This window comes from Tympanuchus pallidicinctus, unplaced genomic scaffold, assembly GCF_026119805.1.
Source record: "Tympanuchus pallidicinctus isolate F22 unplaced genomic scaffold, pur_lepc_1.0 scaffold24, whole genome shotgun sequence".
NCBI lineage: Eukaryota > Metazoa > Chordata > Aves > Galliformes > Phasianidae > Tympanuchus > Tympanuchus pallidicinctus.
The window spans coordinates 3969571-3981115 of NW_026294741.1; the positions used below are offsets into that span (position 1 = coordinate 3969571).

Here is an 11545-nt window from a genome sequence, read left to right on the forward strand (position 1 = left end):
AACAACAACCAAAGCCAAAAACCCTCACGTCTTTCTGACAGTTTCATCCAAGCAGTCAGCTCTAAATGGGCACAGAGAAAATGTTCCTTGCCCCTAGAGGCTGCCTGCGAAGGGCACTAGGAGGGAGTCACAGCAGAGCAATGCACACAAGTCCTGCACCACTGCAGTCTGCACTGCACTACTCCAGGGATAAACAACATTCCAATCTCCACAACCTCCCAGGCTGTCAATCTGACACCTTTTGTGAATACTAAATTCACACATACAAAGAACTTTCTTCTCCGTGGGTTCTAAAACATCTCACGTGCCATTTCCTACCGCTACCTGAACGAGTGGCACAATTTCATACCTGGCATCCTGAAGGCTCTTTTTCAGCAGTTTGGAATAATGGATTATGCCTTTTGTTTGTCAGTAGGGACAGACAAATAAGAAAGAAAACCGCAGTTAAGTTTCAAGCAGCATTTCCTTTATGAAAAGGAAGATCTATTCGCTGACTGCTCTTGTTGGCTGATAAACAAAGGGAAAGTCAGGTGTCCATTCTACAAATTCTAAGCATCCTGTATTCTGAGGAGGGAAAGTAGGACAACCCCCTGATACCCAAGAACCAACACAGAAAGCCAGGGCTGCTCCCTCATCACGCATGCAGGTCAGCCCCGCAGCCCAGCTGGACAGGGAGTTACTGAGCACTCAACACACCATGCCAGAGAACAGCATTTCCTTGTTGGATGAAGCTATAAAGAGCACCCAAGCAGCAGTCAGGTTTCTTGAAGGCAGCAGGGCAAGGAGCACCAGTTCCAGCAGTGTTGCTGCCCACGAGCTCACAGCATCCAGACATCTTGAGAACCACCAACCCATCCTCTAAGGACCCATGTTCAGAGCTCATGGCCTCCAACTACCTAAAATCACCCGTCTGCAGATCACTGTGCAAAGTCACTGTGACTGAGGGAATAGCCAGAGCTCTAGCCTGAAGAACAACAAACCTGTCAGTATCTACCTGGGCCACACCGCTGAGTGCAGCCAACCAACAACACAGAAGGCAGCTCTTACTCTGAATTCCTCAGGCCAGAACAGAACCAGCATGGTTCTATCAGCCCTGTCCTTGTGTTGGCTGCTCCCCTGGCCCTGCAGTCCTGGAGGAAAGCTGTCAGTGCCACCAACATTTACATGAACACTCAATGTAGGGGCTGCTCCGTGCACAACCAGGGCACAAGTCGCTATGCAGGGCTTATGTGGATGTCTGCAAAACAGTGGGAACAGAAAGGTTATGCTAAAAGAAAGCAGATCCCCCAGGCAATGGGGACCAAGATATTTATAAACTAGAAATACATTTGCATCTGGCACATAAGATGCATCACATCCTTTACTACCTACAGCACACACTGCAGGAGGAGAAGAAATGGAGAAAAGCAATAAGCGTGCTTCTCTCACAGCCTTTTATTCTGTTAAACTAATTCCTGCTGTAAGAAGTCAGCTTGAGAGCTCCTTTCAAAGAAAAAAGGGGGAGGGAGGGGAGGAAGAATCAGATCTACTTGTTTTCTGCATTTGGCATTCTGGTCTCATCCCCTGGTTCTGTGTTCCTGGAGGATGTCGAAGCGCAGACCTCGCAGAACGATGACATCACACGTACAAAAAAAGCAAAGCCCCCACGGGAGCAAGGAGCTCTCAGGCAGATGAGATGCAAACTTCAGCTCGCGACTGGTAGCACTCAGGTAACTCAAACTCAGCATGCCCATGGCTAAGAGAATTTTACCCTGGAAATGTGGCCCAGGAGAGCAGTTCCAAGCAGGAGAAGGTGACGATCCCAATGCTTGCCAGGCCAGCAGGATTAAAGTTAAGAGTTTACTGCTGGCTTATACAGACACCTTGAGCACCACCTCCTTTAATGCTTGTTTTATTCTTAATTAAAAGTTGCATAGGCAAGTGGCTTCTACTACAGTGGAAAAAAGCAAAGTACAGCACATTGCTGCAAAGCACATCTAAGTCACTGCAAATTTGGAACCACTGTTACTGAAAGGCTTTACAAAATTATTTGTCCCTGTGAAATAAACGTTCTACAGAACACCATGCAGAGCATGTGCAGCACTCTGCACCAGAGACAGAGGGATTTCGAGGTGTGCACGCATGCAGAAAGTCACATCTGCAGATGGAAGCCCACGCTTCCTGCAGTGAGAGTCACTCATACCTTGTCTGTATCTATTAAAGCTTGTGAGAGCGCATGTTAGAAGCACACAGACCAGCTGCCCATGTCACAAGCAGATTTATCCTTCAGGTAACACTTGAACCCAGCAGATCGACACTGCCAGCGAGCTCGGAAATAACAGACTTCAGTGAGAAATATCTTGGAAGAGAAAATCTTGGAAGAAAACCTCCAGGAAGCTTCCTGGAGATTCGAGACACCTGAGCAGATGCTGCCCCACCATTTGCCTTGCTCCTAACTACTTCTGACTTCGTTTTAAACGAAACACACATGAACAACAGCAAGGCAAAAAGAAACAGGAAAATTACAGAAGGGGAAGGTATATTAAACTGCTGGTGATCCCACATCCCTATCCCACTGATAGCCACTGAACAGCACGACGGTTACAAATCATTCCAAAGCTCTCTGCTTTGACTTTTTGGTAATTAAATACAAAATTAATGAGATTGCCATCACCACCTTGTGCACAAGCTGATCAGTATTAGAGCCTGCTCAATTCAGACAGAATATTAATAGTTTCTCCAAACAGCTGAACAAACACGGCCTTCCTATTAACTGAGGGGCAATGCTGCAATGGCAGCACCAACTAACCAGGTACTGGACTGAGATTTTGTCCAGAACAAGCTTTTTTAAGGACACCATCACACCACAGCATTCACAGCCCCCTACATCTGCCAAGTCCTATTATTACTGCTCACCTTCTACCTTGAGATATCCTGGCAAAATGGGACAAAATGCAATCATAGATTTCTGTCAAGCAGCTGAAATTTTCTGTAGGGCTTGAAAGTAAAAGGGAAGGCACTGGAATATTACTGAAATACTTCAATGTCTTGCCCCAATAATTGAAAAGAAACAAACAGCTGCCACGAAGGAAGCACCAAAAGGAGGTGGCAGCTCCGTTCATGGAAAGGACTTTACTGAGACAGCTCAAGTCCAAGACCTGTTGTATCACATGGACCCAACAAAGCGTGCTGCATCCTGCTGGGTTACCCTCGGAAACTCGTCAGGACAGACTGACAGTGACCATCAGTGTAATTCTGTTTGTGGATTTGCAGAACATACTTCAGTGGTGAGGCCCTATGTGTCACGCACTTAGCAATGCTAATCGCAGGCATGAAATCACAAAGAGAAAACCCCTAAATCAGCAGGTGCTCGGTGCCTCCAAACCAGAAAATGAGCAGACAGGCAGATCGTAACTCACACGGCAGGCTCCTCGCGCTGCTCCGCATCATCTTTGTTCCTTCAGCAGCCTCACAAACTGCTAGGTACAGCTGGCAATCACAGCATCGTTCAGGTTGGAGAAGAGCTCTCGGATCCTCAAGTCCAACCCCAACCCACCCCTCGGTGCCGCTGACCGTGCCAATAAATCCACATCTCCATGTGCCTTGAACACCTCCAGTGCTTGCTCAGCACAGCATGCCGACAGCTCACAGCTCCTCCTTCTTCCCAGTGCATCAGGTGGGAACGCTTTCTGCTCCTCGTGAACATCAGTATGTGCATTACACAGCAGCCAGACCCTTACGAAGATGGGAGATCCAGCTGTGGTAGGGGCTGCACTAACAGGACTAACAGCCTCTGCACATCTCCACAAGGATGTCCGGTTTTGCAGCGACATCCACACACAGTGCTTTCACTCAGCTGCTGCCATGGCAATGCTGGGCATTCGCTCCTTCCTCCACCTGCACTTTTGTACCTCACCTCAAGAATGTGAAAAATAAATAGGCATCCATCACCTGTTTCAAATTCTTTGAGATTTAGGGATGAAATTAAGAACTGGGAATTACTATTATCAAGCTGTCAGCTCAGAGGAAAGTATAAAAGCATCACATATTTAAGACAATCTTTCCGTATTACAGGTTACTTTAATTTCTATTTGTGTGTTAATATTTCATTTCTCACTATATTAATATTAATGATACCTATTTCTATTTAAACATAACAATATTTGCAATGCAGACAAAACGAGCTGTGATTACAACAACTTACAGTCACTACAGCTATCAGTTTTCAATAGCAGGGAGTGCAGAGGGAGGGCAGTGCCCTGGTGCTGGGCTGCCTGCACTGCCCACAGTCCCTGCGACAGGGGAAAATGCAACACCCAAAAAGCTTGGAAACACCAATTCACACGTTATGTTAGGAGACTGGGGCTGAGAAGAAGAAACACCTGCCTGTATTTGGAAAAATTTAGGGGTTTTACCAAAATGTTTTTTAAAAAAAAAAATCCACGGGTGTGTGCACCAAAACCTGAATGCCAGCTCTTTTCTAATAAATGACAAGTAATTATTTAAATGTTCTTCATGTCCTTCTAATTGCAACTCAGTGAGCACAAACCACGTTCTTTGTAAATAAACCATTCTCATGTTAGCCCAGTATCCCAAGTGCTCTGCTTGTTATTGTCAAATCGGGAACAAATCCTCTGTCCAATCTTGGCTTTGCAAACAAATTTAAAACATGTGTATTGCAACGAAAACAAAAGTAGCAGTAAGGATGAGGTCTTGCTTTTTCCACAACTGATTTTACGCAGGACAAAAAGCAAACACAAAAAAAAAGAAGTGAATTTTTCTTCAATCCAGGTCATTGTAGCATTCAGGACCCTGAGCTCCATCTTCCCAACCAGCAAGAAAGTGGAATTCTGAGCACTGGTGAGCCCAGCACTGCTCACAGGCCTTCAGCAAAGGAGCTGATCCAGCAGGAGCCTGGTGCACGCCTCAGCCAGCAGCTTGCAGCCACATCTCCTCATACCAGGAGAAGGAAACATCTCCAGCAGCCGCCATGCACGCCAGCTGAGCTCAGGCCCAGCATCCTCACAAACCTTTCCCACCTCCTGTCCGCCCCTGGGTACCCGGCACGGCTGCTGGAACGGCGATGCTCTCAGCTTCACCTGCCCGTGTGTTGCGCTCACTGGAGGAAAAACAATCTCCTGTTCTCCACCAAGGAAAGGTGCTCAGCTTTCAGATGGGCTTGCCTGCATTCTTGCTGCAAAACGGGCAGGTCCCAGCAAGAATTAACACGAGGTTCTACCACACACCTCCAGCCAGAGACCAACCTGGTTTTAAATACTTCAAAGCGTGAGTTAGAGGGGGGTTTGTGTGGAATGGGAAGAAGGAAAATGAAGCCAAACACTCAGGTAAGAGTTCAAGGTTTGCCTATGTGGCAATTAACCTATAGGGAAAAAGAAGCTTGGTGTTCTCAGTAAGGCTCTTCTCTGAAACACATCATTATTTCCTTCCCAATGCTGATATGCACTTCTAGACGCCAGGGTGGGATTCTGTCAAGGCCTGGATTACCTTCTTTAATTAAAATGGCAAACCTTCACAAAAACCTCAACCTCACAGCCTTCCTCTGCACTAAGATACACTGAGCAGCCATACAGTGGGGTCTGTACCAGTCCAGCTGATGCCAGGGAAAATCCTCTCACTGCAATGCATTCAGTCCTTGCAGGTGGTGGAACAAGATCACTACAGTGCATGGTTCTCAAGACAAGGCTCAGATAAGCTGAGAGTGACGAAAAAGCCCAAGGAGACATGGAAGGGCCATGGGTTTGAAGACAGCAGACCTGTGTGTATTTGAGATCTAAAAAAGTAGAGAGCTTACCTAGGGGTACAGGGTCAAACCATACAGAAATAGATTCCAAAGCCAGAGTTTAACTAGTTTGCTATCTAGGCCAAGAAACAGTTCTGGAACGCATTTAACACAGTTTAATTGCATCAAATCGTGCCTGGCCCAGAACTGATTTTAACAACTGTCAACTGCTTTTTGGAACAGGCAAAGCCAAAAATAAATAAATAAATAAAAGAGGATCACGGCACACAGTTTACCCTGTGAAGAACAAACAGGCAACCCAAACATTCACAGCACCGGGGAAAAGCGAGGCGTGCTCCAATCCCATGATCTGCCCTCAGATTGGGTTACAAGGAAGCGGGGACTGGGAGGAGCTGACAGCAGTGACAACCACGGCCCAGAGCTCCAGAAACATGTTGCACTGCCACTGGGACACAGCTTGAGAAATCCTAATAACCGATGGTTTCCCATGGAGAAAGTTCCTGCGCTACTTACTGTATGCTCGTGGCCTATTTGAGGAGCAGCATTAGCAAAAATAACCTCTCCTCTCATCTCCTTGGCTGAGGGAGGGAGGGAGCCAACAATGACGGGGGGAGGGATTGGGGTGAGAGCAACAATTGCATATCAAGGAGGAGGGAAACGAAAATAACCAACATGTGCAATCCCACATGCGATTTCTTCCAATAAATCCCACTGCAGCAGCTCCCTGGGAACAGGCTCCTGGGTCTGCTGCTGCCTCTGAGCAGCGGTACGTCAGGGAAGAGGAAGGATTTCTGGATGTTTGGAAAACAGGCTGAACACATGGATGGGGAACAAGCCAAAAGCTGTTACAAGAAACGTTCCCCATCCTTTCAGCATGCTTGAATTCACATATTCCCCTTTCCCATGCTCCTGGGTCCCAAGGCTTTCCTCAGGTTAGAAATTGGCCCAGAGCAGAACGAAGTGAAGCCAAAGCAGCAAGGAGAGGTGCTCGTGCAGAGGGCTCTCGCTGCTCCAAGCGCTGGTGCAGGGCGCAGAAGGGAAGAAAATGGGATTTTAGCTTAGCTGAAGAGAAAGACTGAAAACAACTCTATTTACATTTTAAAAATTCGAGTGCACTACGCATTGGCTTGCAAAGCTACAAGCAGGGATGGCTGAGACTAACATTAAATATCAAAATCTCCTTTTCAAATGTGACTCAACTTCCCGCATGCACAGCAAGAGCTTTGGAGCAAACCCACAGACCCCCCATTCTGACAGAAGGCCGTCCCACCAACTGCACGAGTGGAGGAGGGAACGTTTGACACACAGAGAACATCAGCATGGCTGCAGGCAGGGCCACCCCGGGGGTCAGCAGAAGATGACAGCGCAGAGAACTGCAGAGCGTGCCAGCTCCCAGCGCTGTGCTGCTTTCCTGCTTTCCTCGAGGTCTAAGTTTTCCCCCAAACAAAACACTTCTGCTCTTCTCCTCTCAAAGGACAATATCTAATACGGAACTCTCATGCTGTCACCCCATCCTGACCTCTAGAGAACATAAAAACTCTTTCTAGCCAAGCAATACAACAGGCAAAACTGTATCACCTGCTGCCCACTCCTATCAAGGAGCCATCATCTCGTGCTCAGTCTGCTGGGCCATCCTCACTGATCCTCATCAAGAAAAGGGAGACATCACCTCCATGCTACCAGGTAGATGCCCAACCAACTCAGCAAGCCGAGTAAAGCAGGGGGGCTTTTCTATTTAGAGAAAACGTATTGCTGCTTTGGCTGCTTCCCGCTGTGTTTACAGTGGCTACCTTGCCTTTTCTTCTGCCAAAGAAACCAGGAGGGTTTAGCAGGACGTTAAAAGCAAAATAAAAACGTCAAGAGTGACCAGTGTAATAATTTCTGACAAAGTATTACGAGTTCTCAGTGGTTTCCCTTTGGTATTGAAAAAAAAGCAAACAAAAAAACCTATAATTCCAGTGATCACCAAATATTTGTTTGAAAAAACGCTTTGAGAACCCATGTTTGGAGCACCCACTGTGCTGCCCAATGCCTACTGCGTTTCAAAGGACCTTCAGAAAGTATTTCTTCCTCCATGTTTTGTGCTGTAAATGAGCACTCAGATAAGGAGGAAGGAACACAGTGCTTAAAAGCCAACTGTGCTTTAAGCTGCTCTCCATCCTTTCCTCCTGTTTCGTGCGCTCCTTTTCCCCTCAGACACTTTGCACTTCACCTCTAATTTCATGTTCCTACATTTTGAGTTCTGCTTTTACTCTTTGTGCTGCAGCTCTGCACAGCTGAGCTCCCTCTGGAACTTCACATGAGGGGATTAGTGGTTTTCTGACCCTCCATCCAATGAATTTTTTCTAGCCTCTTCTCCATGCAGAAATCAATGTACGATGAGCATCTCCTCAGCCCATTAGAGAGCAACGAGAACAAAGAATCCCCAAACCCAGCTGCCACGTATTCTGGGAAAAGTGCCACCAACAGCCACCTATCTCCAAGCATTTCTCTAGTCAAACCATGGCTGCACAAACCCACCTCAGTGCTGGGGTTCTCCAGCACTCGCCCAGCAGCTCACGAACCTGCTGCAGCTCACCAAAACGGCACAACATCACTGGATGTTTCCTTGGGTCTGCTCTCTGCTGCTGGGGCTGAAGGGGCTCAGTGCAGGGTCAAAGAGAAGAGTCACTGCAGGGACACACGTGGGACAGAGGGCGGAGGATGGGCCTTGCAACAAAATGGACCTCTGGGGCCTCGGGAGCCCACTGAAGAGCACGGAGATCTGTTCTGCACCAAGCAGAGCGTTTTGTGGAAGGCAGAGGTTGTGTTCACAAGTGACAGCAGGCAGGACGGCCAACCAGCCCAGAAGGCATGAAGGCACCCCATCCTGCCACAATGGCTAGCCAAGGGAGGACACCAAAGTCATCCACAACCGAGCCCTGCCGCCGGGCGCAGCAGAACCGCGCAGTGCAGCTGTGCCTCTCCTCCAGAGCTGAAGTGAAACTTTCCCCTCTGACCACGTTTGAGTGAGGAAACAACAAAAAGCCCTCTGACCCCATGGCATGCTTGAACAGGAGACAGCTGATGGCCACTGTAATACAGAGGACAAGAGCCTGCATCACTGCTGACAGCAGCAACAGCCAGGGATCCTCAGGGCTCCTGGTGTGCACCTCCACACGTTATATGTGCTCTCAATGTGATCTTATTACGACCAGAAAACACCTGCATGATTACTAAGATTGTATCCTAGAGGAGTTCCTAGAGGATATTTATCACAGCTTCTTTACCACTTCCTGGTTCATGGAGACCCAGACCAGCCCTCAACCTTTCATAGGACAAAATATTCTGTTAAATAAACCACATGAGGAATATTTTGCAAATATTCTGTAGCCTCTACAGAGCAAGAAGAGAGGTACAGCCTCACAGAAGGGCGAGAGCAGCAGCACAGTGTTCCTTTGCTAGACAAGAGAATTGGAAGGCGATGTATGTGAGGCACCTGATGGAACCACGCAGGTTGCGTCCAGGTGGAACCCCACTGCTCTCAGCTACTCCAGACTCTTTCAAATGGCTCTCTGAACTCTTTGCCACGTCTATTGTTCTCTACAACACATCCTGGTTACAGGAAATCCACCAGTAGGATGCATCTGAAGATGTAATTATTAGTGTGATATTTGCTTCTCTTCTGATTCCGTTCACCATGCGCACAAACCTGGGCTGCCTCACAACACATCAAAAATACGTCACTGCAGTGACACGACCTGATGAATTACATCGGGTCAGGCAAAGATGGAAGCTGCACAAATGGGAATGTTATTTACATGGAAGTAAACGTTTAACATTCTCCAACCTCACCTACAGCAGAATCTAATGGGAGGACACGATAGATAACTTCTTCCAACAGTCGAACTTGAGGCCTAAGTCACCTTCTCTGTATATAATTGTAACTCCGGTCCCCTCCATGCAGCACTTAACATTAGCCCAGTTAAAGGCAAAATAACAATAATAGTAATAATAATAAGCAAACTATCCAAAGATCTTTTACTTTAGATATTTTTTCAATGAGATTAAATGTAATTTAAGCTGTTCTACCGCAATCATTTTCTCTTTAGCAGCACATCCTTAACACAGGAGAAGAAAAACATCCCTCAAGTTCAAGGGATACATTGAGGTTCAAGTTCATCAGTATGTCTGAGTCAACAGACAAAGGGAAGAGGGTCCTACAGACGGCAAAGGAACCAGCAGAGGCAGGCGGATGCCATGGGGAATCCAATGGGAGGGCCCAACCCGGGCTGATGAGGTCTGCCCTGAGATGCCAGCAGCAAAAAACAGACACACTACTACAGGAAGGGGCAACAGAAACAAACCGGGTCTGAAGAAACATGTATCTTAAAATCCTGCTTCCTGCAACAAAAGTTGTTATTTTGTAATCGCAGAACAGGAAGACAAGCTTTCACCAGTGTCAAAATACAGCCTGGTTTTCCACGGTATTTTCAGCATCACGGTGTGCCACCACGACCGGCATTTCTCAGGAGATCCGAGCCGTACCATTCAACATTACATGTAACACCAGGGATGGTATTTTGGGAACGTTTCATCCGAAGCACTCCAAGCCGATAACCTTTATCCAAACACACAAAACAAGAGCCGCGTCCCACGCTCCACAAATAGCCTTAACAGTAAGGAATCAATAGCAGCCAAACCTTCAGGTAACATCTCAGCAATCTGCCCTTGCCACGCGGGGCCCTCAAACCTCACCAGGCGGAGGTGAAGGACGCGATGCGTTCAACTGGTTATCACACAGCCTGCCGAAATAACGACACCGAGACAAACCGGCGGGAGTCCTACAGGCCGACGCCGTTCTGTCATTTTTTTCCCCCAGCCCCGCGGCTGACAACAACCATTTTACCGCGGCTCCCCTCGCACCGCGCCCAGCACAATGGTTCTCCTGCACCGTTCCGTATCTCCGCCGTTCACAAAGGTGAACCCGAAGGGCCCGGCGATGCTCGCGTTCTCCCCACGCGGGGTGCGGAGAGGCAGAGCCTGGACGAGATGCTTTCATCTGACACGTTAAAATGGTCGGGGAACGCTATTTGGCTAACGGGATCGGCCGATGGGGGGGGCTGGGGGTGGGGGGAGGTGGGGGAAGCGAGGGAAAAAAAAAAAAAAAGGTCTTTAAAATAGGTCACTTTCCTCCAAATCCCACAGCAGCGCCGCACAAAACGGTATTTACCCCCTAGAAGTCATTAAAAAAAAAAAAAAACAACAACCCAGCGGCGATCATCCAACAGCTCACTGCGGGAAGGCGGGGTGCGGGCAGGCCGCAGCGGGGCCGCATCGCCGCCTCCGAGCGGAGCGGCGCGGATCCCGGGCCGGCCCGCTGTCAGCGCGGAGCAGCCGGCAGCGCCATTTCTCCTCCTCCTCCCCCGCCGCCCTCCGCCGCTCGGGGCCGGGAGCGGCGCGGAGTCCTGCGGCAGTGCCGCAGAGCGCGGCGGGGGAGGGAGGCACCGGCCCCCCCCCATCCCCATCATCCCCCCCGTCCCCATCCTCCTCCTCCTCCCGCCCCTCCCCGAGGCTCTCCCCGCCGCCCCGGCCGAGCCCCCCGCGCCGTGCCCGCCTTACCCTCCGCCGCAGCCGGGCTGGGAGCGCCGCTCGGCCCCCCGCGGAGGAGGAGGAGGAGAGGAGGAGGAGCGGGGCAAAGGGGCGGCGGCCCCGCGGGGGGAGGCGCCCCCGGAGGGGCGTCGGGTCCGGCCCCCCCCGGGTGCCCGGGCGCGGCGGGCACAAAGGCGTTGTGGCACGGCTCCTAAGATGGCAGGGCAGGCCGAG

At 49.2% G+C, this 11545-nt stretch overlaps 1 protein-coding gene across 1 annotated transcript in view; it reads right to left on the bottom strand.

Moving 5' to 3' along the window:
* TAOK1 (TAO kinase 1) overlaps positions 1 to 11529 on the bottom strand; it is a 59006-nt gene extending 47477 nt beyond the window's left edge. The window contains exon 1 of the mRNA XM_052688584.1: positions 11342 to 11529. The gene's annotated coding sequence lies outside the window, so the exon portion shown is untranslated. The remainder of the gene's footprint in view (positions 1 to 11341) is intronic.
* Positions 11530 to 11545: the final 16 nt, after the last annotated feature.